This window comes from Cyrtonyx montezumae, unplaced genomic scaffold (genome assembly GCF_038088225.1).
Source record: "Cyrtonyx montezumae isolate F1298 unplaced genomic scaffold, pur_monq_1.0 scaffold_1, whole genome shotgun sequence".
Classification (NCBI taxonomy): Eukaryota; Metazoa; Chordata; class Aves; order Galliformes; family Odontophoridae; genus Cyrtonyx; species Cyrtonyx montezumae.
Genome location: NW_027071825.1, coordinates 22896358 through 22917280, shown reverse-complemented (window position 1 = coordinate 22917280; position 20923 = coordinate 22896358). Strand labels below are relative to the sequence as shown.

General features: G+C 41.5%; 1 protein-coding gene across 5 annotated transcripts in view; it reads left to right on the top strand.

Moving 5' to 3' along the window:
- DNM3 (dynamin 3) overlaps positions 1–20923 on the top strand; it is a 165515-nt gene that overhangs the window by 112098 nt on the left and 32494 nt on the right. The gene's annotated exons all lie outside the window — the stretch shown is intronic.

The following is a 20923-nucleotide window of genomic DNA, read 5'->3' as shown; positions in this document are numbered from 1 at the left end:
AAAACAATTAATTGTATCATCTGGAAGAGCACAGTGTCTGCAGATATCTCAAGCAATGGTAGCCTTTCCGTTGGCCTCTGATGTGGTAATAGTTTAATAGTCACGATGAAATACTTTACGGTTAATTTGTGTGTCAAACCTCAATTTAAAAAAAGCCAGTTCTGATATGTTATTCATTGGAACAGTTTAGTAAAAGCATCCAGCAAACTGAGGTTTTCTGAGCTTCGTTGCTTCTATGAATATCTTCTAAAGAAAAGAAGCTTATTCCTGCAAGCTCTGTATTACAGAACCAACGGAAGCATTCCAGGCAATCACGTATATTTATTTTACTGAATCATTGCATGTTTTTGTGTATGAAACACATGCTAAACCTTTCCAAAGACAGTTTTATTCTGCTAATCATGTGAAGCGAATCAAACAGGAAACAGTAAAAAAAAAAAAAAAAAAAAAAAAAAAGCCTCTAAATTAAAATGAAAAAACAAAAGTAGGAAACGTTGGGAAATGGAATATGCCCAAATACCATTTTGTATTTTTTGGACTTTGTCATTTTGTGTTTTCTCATTTACATAAGTCTAGGACAAGGGAGTTGGTTCAGTTTCAGAAGTCCAGCTCCCTCCCTGCACAGCTGAGGTGATAGTAACATGGACTGCAGCATCAGAGCTAAACCTTCATCCTGAGCAGTGAGGCTGCTTAAGGATCATTCAGATTACGGCTACTCCATTTTATAGTTAAGATTTCAATTTTAAAAGGCCTTTGTTATCCATGACAGACCTACAGTAACCACAACTTTTCCTCTAAAGTGCCAGAACTCCCACGGGATTCAATCAGTTTCGAGGTTTTCTTCTTTTTTTGTTTTGTTCTGTACTCTGTGAAAAAATATTCAGTATTTTTTTCTCTTGCTGTTTGCAGCAGCAACTTTAATACTGAGTGAAGGTTTGTGGAGTTGTAATCAGAGAGCAGTCTGACACTGGCAGAAATACCTGTCAGCTGAGGTTTTGAAAGTTTCTCTAATGCATAGCTCATCTTTCTTCAGTAATTTGTCAGATGGATACCTTCAGAGGAGGATCTATTCTGAGAAATGATGCTTTGATTTTTTGTGGGATTTATTCCTATTCTTGTTTGCTTTCCATGTCAAGGCCAGGTCCCTTGAGCCCATGGTCATGTGATGTCATCCATATTCATCACCTTCCCCATACTTCCCATATTTTTGTGATACCTCCAGAGCTTCCAGTATGGCCCTCTCTGCAACTCTTCCTGCTGCTATTTATGCACACAGGCAGTGCTCAGCTTATATACGAAGTATCGAGGCTACCAACAAAAGCGAAATCACAACACCTGAACTGTGGGATTCTCCAGTTATTGTAGACATGATCAGTGATTGTGATAATGCTGTTGGGTTGTTTTGGTTTTTTTTGAGAGGTCAGAGACAAATTCAGCAGGAGACCTACCAAATACCTGACACTATTTTAAATATTCTTAGTGACTTTTCAGTAGGGTTCCTGTCCCCATAGATTAACTCTTGTCTGAGACCACCAGAAGTCATTTTACAAGGATTAGTTACATGAGGTTATCTAATAAATTATTACGTTCCAAATTCTGCATTGTTTTGATTTCTTGTTCAGATTGTGGTGTCTAAACTCCCAATTGTGTGCTGAAAGCCTGCTGTTAAAGTTCTTAATTCTGTAAGAAAAAAGCTTCAACACCCAGTGCACATTGGGAACTTTGACAGAACTTTCTATTAAAATCTTATGCGCTCCTGAGTTCTGCACCTTTTCCTGGCAGTATAAAATAGTTTTAGAGACACCCACCATTCTTTTACTCTTCTCCAAAGGGTTAGAGACCTCATTTTTAAGCAAGAAACACTGTTAGGAAATGGCAGCTTCAGTCCTTCCTCACAGCTTTGCAGTCCTGGAGTTAAAAATGCAAAGAGGTACCCTAACCCCTTCTCATCTAAGGATGACCTTCTCATTCTTCTTCATGTGCAAGTTGCAGCTGGTAGCTTTGAGTATCCAAGACTTTGGCACCAGAAGTAGAAAAATTGCTGCTTAGAAATGAAAAATAGATGGATAGTGCTGTAAACCTGGAGTGCTGCAGTGGTGAGGCTGGCCTGCTTTCTGTAACTGCCAGAGCAGCATGTGCAGCCTGGAATCTGAAGTAAAGCTGTGTGCTTTCATTAACAGGTCTGCTGCTCGCGTACGGGAATGCCGATATAAAGCCCGACGCGTTGGCCCCTAGTTGGGTTCCTTCTGCAACGAAAGGAAAAGTAGGAATTTGTCACTGCACTGAAGAGATTTGTTTCAAGTTCTCACCAGGAGCAAATCTCTCAACTCAGAGTATTTGTTTTTGCGCTACTTAAAATTGAATGGTGACAGTGGTAATGGGGCTTGGTACTTAGCACCACTGATACCAAGTCTTAGTACTAATTTTAACACCGTAAGCAAAGTCTAAAGTTGTTGACTTTTTATTTTTGTGCCTGAACAAAACTCATTAAAATATTAAAAATTAAATGCCAACTAACACCCCATTCCTCCATTTTCCTGCTTCCTTCCCTGTCTGTACAGATGTACATTCACACTCATGTATTCCTTTACTTGTTAATATCTTTAATCACCCTTCAAAGTTAACTTCTGTAGGCCCCTAAATTCTTTTGCACTTTTCCAGGTCACCTCCTTCCCCAGAGATTTGCTTCTGTCAGGACGTGAGCTTTGACAGCCACCCGGATAGCAATGAATCAGTGTTTTTAGTTTTCCAACCTATATGCAAGGCAGCTCGCTTGATATAAATCACACTGTGGCCAATTCACTTTGAAACAGGATATCCATTTACCAGCTGACTTTTTACTGCTGGGTTTCTGTATTGAGGCATCCAAACCTCCTTTTCTAAAAAATGGCTACAACTTTGTGACTAACCTTTCCAGGCTATTTCTCAGCTCTAGGCTGGTGTTTATTTTGGCTGACTTCCCACTGTATAATATACACTGTTCATGCCAGCTCATGGCAAAACTCACAATGAAAAGAAAAGAAAGCACAGATGTTCATCATAAGTTGTTCAGCACACTTTACCTGGCTGGCACCATCCATTCCCTTTCCCCTCTCCCCTAATGCCATCTCCTCCTTACTTTCATTCCTAAACATGCAATCTTTGCTTTTTAAAAGCATTGGATCGTGAAACTTTCCATTCATTGGCATGTTGCAGGGAGTGGCTGTCATGAAAGGGTAAGCAGACATATTTAGTGGTTGCTTTGCGTACTGGAAGCTCAGTATTACCAATGCACGAAAATCCCTCTGGCTTTGGTCCCATCCCTAGATCATTTTGAGCCTCGTTTCCCTCACCCTTGTTTTAGTGTCCACCGACTTCCCTGGAGCTGCTCCTAATTTACACTGGAGGAAGCAAAAGTGGATTCTGCAAGCTTGTGTGGAGAGGAAATTTTGAAAAGCAGTGTGAATTTACAACTTTGCTGACCGTTTCAAATCCTTGGTGAATGTCCTGTGCTCCTCTGGAAGCTGTCTGACTAAAGGATTCAGTGAACTTACTTTGAGTCAGTTCATTTGGTTTGAGCTACTTCCAGAACTGCACAATTTAGACTGAATGTATGTAAGATATATGTATCTAATACTTCTTTTTTCCTCTTTCCTCCCTGCTGCATCCTGCAAAGGGGAACAACAGAGTAAGTTCTTTGTCCTTTTACAGAATCCTGTCGTATCCTGTCTCAAAGGTTTTGCCATAAAAAAACGCTTTATCTTTTGCTTCACACAATTATTGCCTGCGTACTCCTAAGAGGAAATCACAATTTCTTTCTAATAAGAAATGGAGTTGCAAAAGTGTCTTCTATGAAACTATTGGCAGATCTTTTTTTTTTTTTCAGTTTTGCAGAAGGTGATACGTTAAATGATGCTGAGTGTTGTTTTTTAAGGCAGTTCAGTGAGAACGATACTATAAAACAGTATTGGGACCAAAGATTACGAAGGTATAGTAATAAAGACCTTCCGAGGAAAGGTTGCTACAGTCTGATGAAACTCATTACAGCTGGATTTTTTGACCATACATCAAAGCTTGTATTAATGGGCAGTTATAAAAACCCGGCACTGAAGTCTTAAATAACAGATTTGCTGGCGTTGTTGGCTGAGCTGAACTAGATCCGTGTACTGGCTTTGAAGGTGCCTTAAAATGGATGGAGGAGGGTGGGGTCAACATTTGACTTGGCTTCTAGACCCTTGATGTGTTCCAGCTGGACAGCAGCAGAAGGGTGTGGGGTGTGGAGAGGGAGAACTGAAATATGCATGGTAGGTTTTCTGAAACTGAGCAGCGCATAAAAAGATAGTTTTGCTGATGTTGATCTGATAAACTAATGATCACGTAGTTCCCAGGGTTTGTGCTTTTCCTGCCATTTTTACTGAGCTTAAGAATGGAAATGTCACAGCTCACACACTAACGTGATGCAAAGGGAGTTTGTCATGCTGCAGAAAGAATTTACACGGCTTTTGCATTTTTTTTTCTTTCCTGTTTTGACATATTAACCCTTAGGAGGATGCATGTGGAGCATCAAAGGATGCTTCATAGCAAATGTTGAAACTGTCCCCTGAAATATTGCTTGTAGCATCTCATCATGAGCTTCTAGCACTTCTGGGCTGTCTGGGAAAGACCCAGGTGCATTTAAAATGTTTTGAAGATCTGGGAATTTGTCTGCTTTTAAGTTTGATATTTTTATCACTTTTTGTCTGCTGCTGTCTCCGTAGTAACTGAACTCAGAAGCACCAAAAACGTTGTTTCTATTGGCTTCCTGTTGGATGGTGAAGGGTTAAGAATTGATGGGGTAGAGAGAGGGACTTTATGCAGGAGGTGGTGTGAAATGTAAATGTTAACTATGTACACTGAAATATCAAGGTAATGTTTATAATGCTGCTTTACGATATGCTGACTTAAGGCTTTGCTGCTACGCTGGATACTGAGCTGATCTCCTAATGAGAGGAGTTAGACTGTAGGTGCTCTGTCAAGTGAGATGGGGCACCAGAGATCTCTTGGGGCTGCCAGAAACAGAGATCAGGATGCATGTGGACAAGCACTGTTCTCCAGTGACCTGAGCTCTGGGGCTCCTCCAGGGAGGGAGGACCAGTAGTAGCACTTGACGTGGATTTAAATTGCTAGCATGAATGGTAGGATACACTTAAGCAGGAATAGGAGAAATCTGTGAGATTTGAGGCTGGGTGAAGCTATTACCTTTCCTTATGCTGTGAGCAGTGGGCGATTTTTTGCTGTATGTTCACGGGTCTTCCCCCTCTGGCCTTGGGGTGTCAGCCAGAAGGTAAATCCAAAACAAATCTTCATGACAGCCACCCTCATCTTTCTCTCAGAGCCCAGACCCTTGTGAGGTTCATTGTATCCTCATCTATGTTCCCTCTCTTCTTTCATACAAGTTGATCATGCTCAGGGGATTGGAATAGATGATCTTAAAGGTCCCTTCCAACCCAAACCATTCTATGATTTTTGGAGGCTATATATCCCAGCTAGACGGGCAGTTGTACCTCGTTGTATGGAAAATGAAATGCATACACCTGAGAGGTGGTAAGAGAGTCTGAGATGGGGCTGGGAGAAGAGAGGACTTGAGACTGTGGATCGTGGTGGTTCTCAAAGCTGTGTAATCCTTCCTTACTGTCTTGGTATGGATTTACTTGGGTGCCTAGCAAGGCTTTAAACTTCCTGTTATTATTGCTTGATAGGACTTTCACACTGTCTCATGTCATATGGAAAGATTCCATAACCACCCGCACAACCTGAATGGGTGCTGCCCTTAGCTTTGCCTCTTAAATTTGCAAAGTAAAAATAAACACTGGAGTAATGAGGTCCTAAGAAAAGCAGGGGGAGGGAAAAGAAGAGGGTTTATAGTCATTGGTGGACTACTAATCATTTTTATTTTTACTTTTATTGTTGCACAGTCATTACTGTAAGTGAGATTTCTCACATGGTTAAAAGTAAATATATCTTCAAACGTTTTGTTGGATAAGATCTGTAAAAGGGGTCGTTTAGAATGAGGTAATGGAGACCTACCTCATTCAGCAAGCACATGTTGGCAAGCCACGTCTTACTAAAGTTAAAACTGAACTCTGCTCTGCAGTCCTGCACAGAGACAGGATGAGTAGAGCGTTGTGCCAAGCTGCACAGAGCTCTGGGAAGTGCTTGTAGCTTCAGTCCAGATGCTGAAGACACTGAGTCAGTGTCTTAATCCATCTCTGTGAATTTACTTCCTCCCCTGTGCATTTTCATCACCATCGTTTAAAAACAAAAGCAAAAAACACCGGTCCTCCAGAGCCCACTGTTTGAAAATAACAGCCACAACAAAACCTACAACATTCTCATGTAGGCAATTTTCATTACATGTCCGACTTGGTTAGGTTAGAAGATTAACTAGATGCTGTGTCTTACCGAAGTTCTCATCCCAAACCCTGTGGGCTGAACTAGCAAAAAAAAAAACCCAACAGCAACAAAAACCCACAGACCCAACTCCTTTTATATTAAAGGGTTCACCTTTTTTATCACCCTTGAACCCATCCAATCAATTCTGCTTAATTTGAACTATCAAACAGTTTAAAGCGTTTAAATCGGTCTTGAGAAAATTCAACCGAGAAAAATTAAAAATGCAATTAATCTCCTCCTTGTGGACAGAGTTGTTTTGCATTGCCATACTTGAGATACCCTTTACAAAGCAGGTAGAACTGACGCATCTAAATAATGTATTTGCATCTCGGTTAGTGGAATTGTCTTCAGTGTGGCTAACACTGAGCATATGAGCATTCACCTAATACAAAGTTACTTGGTATAATTTGGCTTGAATTTTCTCCTGAGAAAAACGGAATTTCCTTTGAAAAGAAAAGGAAAATAATCTCGCTGCCAGGTCAGTTTGCATGTTATTGCTTAAAATACTTCTTGGTGACATATTCATTGCTTAGTTTCAAGTCTCTTTTTGGGGAGGGGGAGGGGGGAAGGGGTGGGAGTAGTTTTACCTAACCCGGATTCCAGATCAGCTACTTCATTAAGAAGACCAGATGTCCTGCTCCCTCTTGGGACAGCCCTGGAAAGTGGGAACTTAGACTGAGTGAAGTCAGGGTACTCGTCCTACCTAAGTGTATGACAACAACTCTCTCAGTTCATCTGTTTCATGCTTGGCTACTGATACTCCTATGCAGATGCTACTCCAGAAGCAATGTGCATCTTCGCCCAGGGCTATGACGATTCGCCAAATCTAGCTGTGTTTCTGAAGTGCCTGCACTTACCTGGTGGTCACACTTTGACTCGGGCTGTGGTGGTGTTTCAGATGGGCTCAAACTGAGAGTCAGTGCTTCTGCTCCGAGGCTGCTGAGCTCAGTGTGAGTTAAGGTCCTAAACTAAAAAAGTAAAGACTCGCTTGTGTCTGTTGTGTAGCAGTAAGTCGAACAGCAACTCGTGCTGATGTGTCAGAGGGAAAGCGGTGTAGATGGAAATGAAAACTGCGCGTTTTCTGTTTTGTTTTTATTAACTTAAAAAACCCTAACACCCAGACAGCTATATTCTAGTAAAGGAAGGCACCGAATTCTAGGAAAAGAAGGATCCACTTAAGTTACGACTGAAATTGGCTACAGGCCAAGTAGATTTAAAAATAACTTTCAAACGAAGAAGTGTTATAATATATATATATATATATATATTTAATAGTGGGAAAAATGCCATAATTTTTATAGACAGCATTTCAGTCGCTGCTCCGAACAGATGAACTGGGTTTTACAATGAAGTGACGGTGTAACGGAGCAGAGCAGGAGTGTGTGCGTGCGCGTACCCGCTGGGTCAACAGCAGTCCAAAACAGAGGGAGGAAAGGAAATGGCTGTTTGTCAGTGCCTTCCTTGCTGCCTCACGCTTTCACAAATGCAACAACACTCTTCCTTAAAAATCACCCTTCGAAATATTTATCACTTTAAACCAAGCCTAGATGCGCTCCTGTTCCCTGAAACACAGAGCAGCCCTCTTTTGCATCCTCTAGGAGTAAATTAATTGCTGGCACGAGAGAGTTAAAAACGTACAAGGGAGAAAGAGATCCAGAGCATTGCATCAGTTGCACTGACTGTAACAAGATGCAGCCTTGCTAACTGAAGGATTTCAAAACCAGTCCCAGCAAACTGCCTGTGTCAGGGGTCAGCCGTTCAATAGCTGTCACAGTTTTACATTTCTGCTATTAAATGAACCTGCTGACATTAAGCAAGCTCCAGGAAATTTGGAAATGAGCAAACAGATATATATATATATATATTTGTAATGTCTTCGTGGTGGGCTCTTTACTCTGCTTTCCACAAGGCACCTGCAAATTGAAAATATTGTTAAATTCTTCATTTTTTATGGTGCAGCTCATTTTTGCACCACTTCCACTCTAATGAGGGATTTTATTGAAGCTGTACGGAAAGGTGAAAACTTTGTGGCTGTGAAGTTTCAGGTGATGGAGGATGAGTGTCAGCTGTGTTCTGGACATGCATTCCTATTGAAAAGAGAGTGAAATCTGCCCTGGGGAAGGCAGTAAAGAAAGCCAACCCCTTTCCTAGAATTGGTCAATGAGTGCTAAGAGTTGGCTGGCGGAGGAGGGTGCTTCAGGGCTGTACTGCACCACTCAGACCTACAGAGATCCTTGAGACTCCAGGCTGAGTGCCCATGCCTCCAGCTCTGTCAGGACAGCCGTAGCAGGAAGGTCACTTTGCCTCCCCACCCCTTTAGTGCAGCACCACGGTGTCACCCACGAGCAAAACCGAACAGAAGGGGAAACGCACGCAGATATCACAAGACTGGGACCTTTTTTTTTTCGTTCTCCAAGTCAGTTACTGCACAAAAAGCTACTCCTGAGTAGCAGTTTTTAGAAAAGTAATTGGGTCTAAATAAAAATGTGAGGATTTTCTGCCAAAGATGTCACCGAACTGACTTCCATAGCATTTACAGTGTAACAGGAAATGTAGTCATTGGACGGGAGGGTGGAGGGCAGCTGGTCAACAGCCAGATCCTTCTTATTCTCTCGTTTGTAAGTGAAAACAAGATGATCAAGAGAAACTGAATGCTGTTTTCTCTCATTCTGTTTTGTACGAAGGCAAAGATATGCAGTGTCTATTCTGATGCACAGTTTCTGGATTTACTTAGCCTTTTCTATCTTTTGATGGAGGTAGAGTTATAGTTACTCTCCATAAGGAGTCAATTTTCCATGTTTTGTGTGTGAAATTCCCTGTTCTTAAGCTTCATTCTTTACTCCTAGCACTCATGATGTCATATGTTCCTGTTTTATGGTTACTCCTGCATCACCTGTGTCTCAGTTCCACTGTGGCCTTTCATTGACCAGAATGTTCTCTGTCCTTCCCCATTTGATGGATTTATAGGATGTTTGCTATTCCAACTGTGCTGCTTCTGGAGAACTGAGTTTTGCCCCTATGGACACTCTGTGATGTTTTGTGGATCTCTTCCACTTTAGTGCCTTATTTACTGTTGTTCCTGGCCTTGAGGTGGAGAAACGAATGATCTCTCTTGGTTCACCTTTACCTTCTCTCTCAGTTTTTTAAACCTAACATTTACTCATCAAATTATTTCTAATTCAAAGAGAGAATTACACATCACTGAATATTCCACTAAGTTCAGATGACATGAAATTATCTGGCTGGATATAAGCTCTGTGGTGCATAGACAGAAAGTTCCCATGAGCTGTTACACAAGGTGTTGGGCTGTGTCAGACCTTTTTTATTAGCAGAAAATCAAACTTTTCCATCATATTTGTTGCACGGTATTCTTTTGAGCTGTTCGGTGAGGAGGGGTTCTGTGCTTGCTGTTCCTCAGCTGAGAGCTTCAATACAGGGAGTGATCTGACTCTATGAGCAAGGACACCAGCAAGCAACCTCAAATACATAGGTGTCTGTAGCTGTGTTATCTTCTTGAAGAGAGTTATTTGTGCATTGGGTGCAGTCCTCAACAGTCTGTTGCCCTTGGCATGGTGGAAGTCAGGGCCCTTGCTTTAGGACACTTGTCATCTCCAAGAGTTTGAGAACATAACTCTTTCTCTCTGTGCTCTCTGTTATGTAGTGCTGTGCATAAAATACCTCTTAAACCAATGAATGGATGCATATGGTCAGAAATAATTAAATTGCAACCAGCATTGGTTGCGAGAAGACTGGAACATGGGTGACAAACTGGGCATGATGAAGTCAATTGTAATAGTCCCATCAACGTCTGGAGGGTTAGCATTTCATCTGCTGTGACTGAATGTGCTCCGCTTAGTTCTTTAAGTTTTTAGCGGACAGTTGTTTTTTTCCTGCTTACTGTACTTTGCACAAATCCTCCTTTCCTAGAACCAGTCCTGGCATTGTCCAACTGGGGCTGTGATTTCTGCCCCAGTTGCATTTCTCTTATTTAGTTCCATCTTATTTGTACAGTTTCTTTTGTAAGCCACAGCATGATGCCTCTTCAGCAGCTGTTGTTAATATTGTGAATAGATACTATTTGTCTAGAAGCTGCAGTTGTGGACCCAGATCCCATTTTACAAATGTAAAATGAAAGAGTGGTTCCTGGCTTGTGAAGCTTACAAAGAATGACAGGAGGGAATCAGTGGATAATTACTGAACATTGTCCTGTCTGCATTTTGGGTTAGAGGTTTGTCACTAGCCATTGAGTTTGTGGAAATTGATAGGCTCGAGGCAAACTACCTGTTTGTCACTGGTCTGACCAGCAGACTATGTAGACTTTAGGATTATTATATTAGAAATGAATTCTGTGAAGAAGCAGCATAATTTCTTTCTACAGAACTTGTTTCTTCCAGCCCAAGAAAGCAGTATTTCTGGTGTTTGGAGCAAGTTTGGCAAGACATCTTTATTTTTGCACTTGAAAAATACTTCCCTCCTACATCACCTGTGTATGCAGGGATGTATTTAAGAATCATAGGTCACTTGTTCAAGTTTAATCCTAGTTTGATTAGGAGCAAATTTCCAATCTGAAGCATCTCAGGATAAAATAAGATTGGAAATTTGGTCAAGTGGTTCGGTTAGTTTGTTTGGTTCGTTTTCCCTTGTTTAAGTGTTTAAAGTCAGTAATTGTTGTTAACTCACCTAGATGTGTATGAGGCTCTTCATCCTTTCGCTAGGCTACCAAAGGGCAGAAAGAAAAACTGTGGGGAATTGTTTGAAATGATTTTACCCAAGACAAGAGTACGTGTGTATCTGTGAGTCCTAAGAAGTTTGGTGTGTTTGCTCAGATTATGCTGAATGTATTTTCTTTACATATGAAAGTATCAACATTTTCCTGTCTCAATTCAGATCTTTTTGGATGATGCCACACTGGGAAGTTGCATGTATTTCTGGGCATCTGTGTCTAGAATAATCTGTGATTATTCCTTCCGTGTCTGGATCTCTTGGCTGTTGACACCTGAGTGCCTTGTAATTGTCCAGGTTCCTGGTTAATTGTCTACCAGCACTGTGACACTAAAGCAACAGAATTCAGATTTACGATGGAGCACCTAAATGCTCATCTTTTCTCTGGTAAGGCTGAGGAGTGTCACCTATCCCACTTCTGTGAGTTTTGAGAAGAAGTCCCTTCCACCTGTGTTTTTTTCTGGCTGAATCTTCCCTTTTGGTTGATGGAGTGGTTTATTGGGACTAAAAGACGCTCCTGTTTTCGAGAGTTCCTTTTATCTTGCATCTGCATTTTCTCTGTGCAAAGCTCATGCCTTGTCAGCATTGAAAGCCTTTAGGCTGCTCTTGCATAGCTTTTTAGAAATATGTATTTCCTCGTGTATTTCTTCTTGCAGAAGAGCATTAAGCTGTCTCCCAGAGTTTACAGCTAGTCACAAATACCTGAAGGATGGTCACAATCGTTCCAAGCTCAACCTCCTGCTGACATGGAAAATTACAATTCAAATATCAGTGAAGCTACCTCTTTTGTTGCTGTGCATTTTGGTGAAAACACTCCTTTACTATGGTAACTCCACAGTCCCTTGGGAATTACCCTGCAATGCTTCCAACCTTTTTTTTTTTTTTCCTTGACAAGTTCCTGGCTATATCCTGAAAAACTTCTGGAGTCTGCTATAGATCTATAGCAGCTGAAAATATGGGAGCAGCAGAACCTGAAATAAAATCCATAAAGGAATTTTACGTTGGGCAGGGGAAGCTTGCAGTGCAAACCGAAATGTCCACGTTCACACTCAATAAGCTAAAACCTCGTTAAAGGGAGTGGTAAAATCAGTCTGTTCTGGGCATCTGCAATAATTAAGGGGCTTTGCTACAGAGTATAAGCTCTGCTTGACACAGAGGATATGTGCTTTAGTTAATATTCCTACCTGGAATCTCCAACAGAAGTTTTTAGTCAGTCCCAATTCGGGCGTCACAGTGTTCAGGTCTGATCACTTGTTTGGAAACCACTGTAATCTCTCTTATTTTTCTGAGCCTAGGTTAGTTACTTTAAAATCCCTTTGCTGGAAGATTTGCTTAAAAACACGTAACGTGCTTCCAAAATGTTGTGATAATTAAAAAAAAAAGAAAGAAAGAAAGAAAGAAAAAATTAAATAAATTAAAAAAATAGAAGAAAATTGCTGTTATCCAAAGGAGTCATGCATTGCAAGTGAAATCCAGCCATCCAGCCTTTCTTTTGCTAGAGTACTATTTCTTGCAAAGCCTGCTGCGTGTCTGATAACATATTCCAGACAGGCTGTGCATGCAGAGAGCTTTTCATTCAGTTTCTTTGGGCGTAGTACAGCAAGATGTTTCAGTCCAACGCTTTTAGTTATAAAGGATGCAGAATGTATTGAAATCCAGGCATTTATGGATCTTGTGAGTACGACTGCATGTAGTTGTCAGAGAAGCACTCTCCAAAGCTGTTAGGAAGAGCATTCTTTTCACAATTCTTCCCAGTTTGCATTAGATAGTCATGCAAGAGCTAGAATATGAGAGTCTTTGCAAGGAGCCACAGCAGTTCTCACTGGTTTTTGGGTTTCCCAAAGAGAACTGTGCTCAGTAGGTTGTTTTGCTGCCAAAGGTTTTATCATGTGGACCAAGTATCATAAGGGAACAGACAACGCCATCTTCATGTGTTTTTAGATATGTTATTTACTGGGGTTTCCCTGAAGAAAGCTTAGGAATTCTTTCCTTATGAGTCACTAACCAAGGGATTGTTTTTATATAAACTTTCCTTCAGCTGGTTAGAGTTGGAACACAGTGTCTTCTGCTCCTTCTGGGGTCTGACTTTGCTCTTAATTCCTTTTAATGGATGTCCCTGCAGCCAACAGCATGGTTTGAACCTCGCGGCCTTCCCCTTCACCCTGAGTCCCATAGTCTTGAAAATCACTGGGCCGGCCAGCCAGACGAAGAGCTGCCGGCAATCACTACTTGCCTATCGTTCTGCTTTTCAGCTTTCTGCCTTGTAGGGCTATTTCAGCTCCGCACCTTACTTGTAGCCTGGGGAGAGCACGCTGTTGACATTAGCCAAACTGCAGTTTGTATTTCATGTGCTGAAATTAAAACAAAAAGTTGATGTTTGACTTCAGCGGCGTAAAGGTTAAAAGCTGGAAAGGGCTGCTTTTCCATAATGGAAATCACTAAAGCTGGAGAGACACATGCCTTCTCTTACATACCCCTGAATCCTTTCCCACCCTCCTTCGGTGGCTGCAGTGGAGTCTTCTTTTGCCAGGAGAGCGGTGTAGAGTCACTTTTAATTACCTCCTTCCACTGCTTTTGATTTCAAGCCCAACTGATGGCGCCAGGGGCTGAACCGCAGGGAGATCTCCAAGCAAGTCCTGCGTGTGTCAGGCAGCTTTGCCAGGCAGATTCTATGCAGCCCACTGCACTTCCTTGTGGTGTTTTTGTTATTACATTTTAATTTTTTTTCGCCTGAGACAGGAGCTATGTTAAAATCTAATTAGCTCTGTAAAGCGCTTACAGAGAAACTCCAGGTTATGGTCACCAACTTGTCTTCCACACTTTATATCCGATATAGGCATCTATCTCACTTCAGCTATGCATATTCTGTGTGCACATGTATGTAATTATATATTTTTCACTAAACAGGTAAAATATCCCATATGTACACGGCGTTATTTTAAGCCAATAAACACGCATAGTTCTTTGAGTCTTTTTCATAGCCCAGGATTGGATTTCTTTATTTTTACAGGAACAGGAATGGTTTAGCTGGAACAAAAACGTTCATTCCACTGCATCATTAGCTACAGGCAGTCTTCAGTTGAAGCCTTTCCCATTTTTCATGTTAAAGCTGTAATAGTTTGACTATTAATCAACGTGTAGGATGAATTTCTGGGGCTGAAAGAGCTTGCCTGCATGCCTGTAATTTAAGCTGAACTTTTTTTTTTTTTTCCTTATGAAAGGAAGGTAGCCAGAAAATAAATTATATTTTAAGGAGTTCACCTCTCTCTCACCCCTTTCTACTATTCCCCTTGTGATAAACACCCCAAAAGTTCTCCCTGGACTCATACAGAGAGTTAGCTGGAGTAGCAGATTCTCCGGTGTGTCATTTGATCTTTCAGTAACTCTAAGGCAACCTTCTGCTACACGACGTTAGCTGTTGATGTGCTGATTGCATCATACCTGATGCTCGTTACTGGAGGCTTAGCCCAACATGCTCTTAGCAATTCAAAAGTTAATTTTAGGGTCTCAGATGACATTTTCCCTCCCCTTCTCCATTGCAAGAAAGCTGCAGCCAGCATCCCACATGGTAATGGTAGCATCAGCATCTTTCATCAGCTGCTTAGCTGCCTTCTCAGCAGTCTGCTCTTCTCTCACAAGCAACATGTGCTCTTACCAAGTTGGATTAAGGCTTAGGAAAGGTGACAGAAGGTGACCAGTCAGCCTGTGAGACCAGCTCACTGTACTGGCAGTGACAGTGTGTTTGCTCCTTTTGCCATTCAGGTCACTCTTTCTTTACGGCCTGACCCCTCTGTTCCGTATGTAGAAGAATGTGAAGATTCACAGGACTGATATTCCAGTTTGGAGACAAGAATGGGAAAAGTCATTCCCGGAAGGGCAGAAATTGTTTTCTTACACCATTTCTCTCCTCTAGTCTCACCAGGCTCTCTGAATCACTCTTCACAGACCTGTGGAATATGCAGTTGTTCTCCAGCCCTCCCTGAAGAAAATGGTCAAAAAACAGTCTCCATGCCCAGTGAGTTTTTAAGAAAGGTCTTTTCCAAAGGCCACATTCATCTTTTCCCAGGCTCCGTAAGCAGCCAGGAGCAGCTTTGGGATGAACAGTGTGTACCTGGGAGTTTTCTGACACCACTAATCAAATATCCTCACTCCTTCCTCCCAGATATGCTCTCCTTAATGGGAGCCCTGATGCAGAGCCTGTTCCAGCTCTGAGACCAGGGAGCGTGCTTTGGAACACAGACAAGGATCTTGTGGGGGAGGAAGGAAAAAGGCTATACAGTTCGTATCAGATACAGAACTATTTCAATTTAACTGTCTAGCACTCTTAGAAACTGCAGTGCTCTATCCTATGGATGCTGAAAAGCAGCTTCAGTGCAGTTGCAATAAAATCCTCTTGTTCTGGCCATGCAGTTTCATTTGACTATTAATGAAGTAGTGCAGCAGCTCTGGAATCAAGGGAGATATAAAATGGTATCTTTCGCCAGATGGCATATAACCTCCTCCCTCAGTGATCCGGGAGATCACACCTGTACTGTAAAAAAGGATGTTTCTGCTATTGGACCTGAATTGCTGCTCATAAGTGGCAAACACATTCAGTCTCTTTGTCACTGTTGTACTAGTGTCTTAGCACTGCCTGATGCTTTATAAGAGGTGCTCAGGGTTTCTTTTAATACTTCTGACGAACCCCAGTCCAGTGCAGCAGCTGTCATGAGTCTGTCCATGTGTAACTGTTATTTAATCCTGTTTCTGCTTTTCCAGTCCTTGAAGTTACCGTGTCCTGCAGGACACTTTTCTATTGTCTGTTGTATTAACAGTATGTCACAGTTTTGTGGCAGAAACAACATTAACTGGCAAGTTTGTGCTATTTTGTCCCAGCTGGACTTTGATGAGGAAATCCTTTGAGGCTCCTAGTTCTTCCTCCCATGATGTCATGTACTTATCTGTTACTTTATGACTACTGCTCTTTTCATTAATACTCGTCTTCACAAATTTTATTAGCAGTCTTCTGAGGGTATCACTTATTACTTTGCTGAAACTAAGATCTGTAAAGTTTCAATAACGTCAGTTAACATCTTGTTTGTTTGTTATGTCTGTGCTTCAAAACATGCTTTGCAGCCAGCACACTTAGACTAATGGGCCTATACTTACTTACATAGTGAGTTGTGTTTCACCTGGGACAGTTGGTAGAAGAATACGACAGCTTTTCTCTGTGAAAGCTTGAGAGCCAAAATACTTTGCTCTGAGGAACCCAATGGAAATCTTCTTGATACATGGCAGTCCTCAGGGCTGATGACTCAGATTTTCTCCTGCTCTGCTCTGGATGGCAAGAAACTGCCTATGGCAACTAAGAGGAGCTGAAAGCAGTAATTCACAATGGTGTGATTGTGATGATGTAGCATTTTTTCCTTTGATCTCATCAGTAAGTTGCATCCTGAAATACAGCTATGGGCTTTCCTCTGTGCCCTGTTTGCTTCACCCCTGGCCACAGACTGGTTCTCTTTCATATCTCTGCATTTTTATAGGAACTGATTGCATTCCCATTCTTCTTCCAGCACTTCCAAACATACAATCATATTCCCTCAGGCTACTTTTTCCATCACTGTGTGTTTCACATACGCCTTCACTTTCTTCAACTATGGTATAGGAGTTCATTTCCTTGAAGGTTTTCATGTCCATAAAACATTGCCTGTGCACGTATGCATGTTATCTGTGTGGGGGTTTAATGAAGTATGTGCGTTTATAGATGTCTGTGAATTTCAAGTGTGCTAGTTTATGCTGAGATGTTTCTCTTTTATTCTAGAGATTATTAGGCACAAATAAGAATTGTTTAGTTTGGAATATGTAATTATCAATTGAAAAATCTGCACCCTATAGGATGCCTTGTCAACACCTCACGTCTTAAAATGTGTAGTATCTAGAAAACTGTGTTGTTAACCTTTTCATGTGAAAAATCGGTACCTTTTCTGTGTTTGCATGGGTCTTTGTTTGCAGTGATTAATGGTCCACTAACAGTGTCCAATACAGTGCAGTGTACAAAGTGCCTTTGATGCCAGACATTCTACAGTGCTGTGCAGAAACTAAAGCTAATAGTCGTAAGCCTGAGAGGACTGGAATGTTTTCAATTTACTTTTAAACAAATGACTTTATTGTGCCATTCTCACATGGGAGTAAATTCCCCAGCCTCAGTGCCACATTAGACAAAACGTTTTTACCTGCTGATTTCTGTTTATACTGGGAGAAAAGAAATTAACCTTAGTTAGGAACTGGGGGAAATAGTACATAACTGTTAAACTTGGTGGGAATTGTTCCAAGGGCTTTGCTGAGAGCAGAGTTGGATGCAGTCGCACAGGATGTAGCTGCAGGATGATTTGTGGTGCAGAGTGGAGTTGAGGAATTCTGTATTCCTGGAAATCAAACTCAAGAAGGGCACCTATAGGAAAAGCTTTAAAAATGGTTCTGCCTTTCCTACAGTGTGAGGAAGCTCTTGTTGTAGTCTGATTAAATGCTGGTGGGGTTTGGGAGGAAGATGCCTAGTGACTTCAGCTGGAGATAAATAAGGCCAAACTCCTGAGGGTAACACTTCTCAAATAAGTAGTGGGCATGAGTGGGGAAGTATGGAATATGAATTACATCCCTTCAGCTATAGGAGTAAAAGTATCTCAGAGTGCATCACTTTGATATGGCAAAGGTTTTCAGGACGATATGAACGAATGAATCCTTAATGCTTACAGTACCATGGATTTGTAAGAAAACATGCAGGTATTCCTTAAGTAAGGAGCGTTGCTTCAAGTGGGAGATCCTGTGAATCTGATACGTGCATCACAGTCTTCTATTAAGTATAACAGACTCAGTTTCAGAAAGTTCTTAGTTTCTTGACCCAAAGGTACATTCATTACTAACAGAACTAGTAACACTACATTCTTTTTTAAAAGGCTTTCTAGGTCCTTTTGTGCTAAACCTTCTTTTTTATTACCAGGCTTTTTCTTGGTGAATACTGTGGTTGTTATTGCTGTATAAATCCATAAGCAATCAAGATAAAAATTGAGTTTTGACTAATGTTTTTATTTTCACATTGGCCATCTACAATTCATCAGCGTTTTACGTTTAGCCATTATCTGAAACTCCAAGTGAAAGAACACATGGCGAGTTGAGATGATATTTAGATGAATGCAACTGCACAACTTGGACAAATAGATCTGCTCACTTGCAAGTGGCTTTCAGAGCCTTTCCTCTTTCTCTGATGCTCCAAACCTCCGTTTGGTCTTTTCCAAAAGTAATACATCTCTTTTGCTCACCTCTGTGGCATGACATCCTGTAAAGCCTTTCTTCATTTACAGAATGAACAATGTAAGTGGTGCACATTATTTTGTAGTGTCCCCAGAACCCTCAAGTCCTCACTGCCTCTGCCTGGGACTCAAGATGAGTTGTACCTGCCAGAGGAAGACACTGCAAAAGCTTTTGTAGGCTGTCTTGCAGGATAGGGAGGAGGGTCTCAGAGATTTTTGACTTGGCTGGGTAGAGTAAGAAGAAATCCTGTGCTTTTGTCTCATGTTCCTCAAGTTATCTCTGACCTGCTCGCTTCCTGCCCATCTGGAAGCAACGGTCTTTGGCTTGCAAAGTGTCTTGGGAAAAGAGGGGAGAAGGAGGCAGTACACTGCTAGGGAAGCATCCGATCTCCTTTGTCTCACAAGTACCTGTGGACGTGGGAATATATCTGTGCTTAAAGGCTGCTCCCTGGGGGGCCCTGCTTTGGCAGCAAACGGCGGGGAGCACATGCGCTGAAGCCAAAGAGTGTCTCAAATGAAATGCTGTTTGAGTCTCGCAGTGCAGGTCTTAATAATCCACAAGCCTTAATATGGCTGTAAGGCTATAAATTCAGGGATTTTGACCTCAAAGTCTTTGCATGTGTTTAAAAATAGCTCACCCATCCTCATTTTATCACTTCATATACTCTGACACAATTTTGGAACCTGACTCCATTCCATCCAGCACAGGGGAATGCTATAATTAAGAGTCAGTTTTGAAAGGCTGCTCTCTCCTCGCTTAAGGCGGAATAAGGCTGTATGCATTTTGCAGGAGATTATAAACAATTCATCAGCTAAAATTAGCAGTAAAAAGGGAGCCCCAGTTCTTTCCTGTGCTGTGGTTTGTACCACAAAGACTTAGTGTTTTAAAATCATGACAGAGCTCTCGAAAAACCTTGAAAGCACATTGTGTGTGTGTCACTTTGGCTCCGTTTGGAATAGTCTCACCTCTAAGCCAGAAGGCCATGGGTTCGAGTTCCTTGCCCGCCCTTGGATTTAGCCATCTCACAGCAATTTTATTACAGAAAACATTTTAAAATAGAAACACGGGGGGAGGAAGAGCGAAACTTTGTGTCCGTAGCTGTATTGCAAGTCACAGGGGTGACGTGATAAACCGCTGTTTGGTTGATAAAGTGCTAGGTTAGGGTTGTTTGTAGCACCAATAAAGCCAGGTGATCTCAGTATGCTACTGAGATCAGCTCCATCCTGTGTCTGCTTGGACCTTGGGACAGTCTGCTGTCTCTGGTGCACTGAAACTTCCTCAAAAAGAGAAGATCAAACTGATTTAAGGTTAAAACTTTACAGCTTTTTGTTTCTGTTTTTCACCAACAAGAATACGGCCTTATGAAGTGTTTGTTGTATTAACTTACCAGAATCTCACTGGCTCTTAAATATGACTTGATTTTATTTTAGGAAGAAAGAAAGAAGATCTTTCTACTAGTTTTATAGAATACTCAGGAAGATTTGGCCCTATTTATACAAAATGGAAGCCACGATAGAAAGTGGTATCTAATTTAATTTAGTCTAGGACTATATGTAGCGTAGTTGCTCACAACTCCATTCTTCCCTTGAGAATAATCTTACCCAGTAATTTTCAATTTCTGTTCCTGTCATATGAAACCCAAATGCTCCTTTACGGGTGAATTTCTTTTGCTGAGCAATGTTTGTTACACTCCAGTAAAACAGTTTGTGTTTTCAGATTCATCTCCTGTTCTGCGAGGCATTTCTGCCACAGGAATGCTGCCGCTCAGATTTTTACTTTCAGAGTTAAAGGACTTCTTAAATTGGGAGTTTACATGGTGGGGATCAGTGATGCCCTGTTGGGATAACAGCTCCTGCCAGAACTCGTACGATCATTGTCACGTTGCCTGACAGAGCACTTAATGGAAAACCCATTCCTAGGACCCAAGTTATCGAATTAAATCTCTTGAGCAGAACTTTGGCCAAGGTACCTCTGGCTAACATCTGACTAACATCTGGGAAAAGTAGACTTATCTGCATAAGATTCTGGTTCTTCTTGTATGTTCACTTGCTCAATTAGAGTAAATGCGTACCTGTTCTTGATTATTATTTTTTTCAGATGACCAATTAGTGTGGGTTCTACAGAGACTATGAAACTTGGGGTGAGAAGCAGGGGGTAATCCATCTTGTCATGGCAGGAATGTTGACCCATTTAGTCACATCTGGGATTCGGGTGGGGTGGTCTGTGCAAAAGCCTGAGTTGGTAATAGTCTGTCAAAACCAGGGGTAATGGCTGGGCTAGCCAGCTAGCCTGGGAGGGAGGTGTCCACTTGACAGATTTCCCTACTAAGATGTGGTCTATTCTGTGAGAAAAAGATTGAGGATCCTTCCCATAGAGTCTGGCTTAGTAATATTGCCTGAATGCAAGGCAAAGGGGAAAGGAAATGGTGCTGCTTTGGAGCACAGTGATCCAACTGTGTGAAATCAGTGTGGGTGCTATTAAAATGCCATCTTCCTCTCCCTTC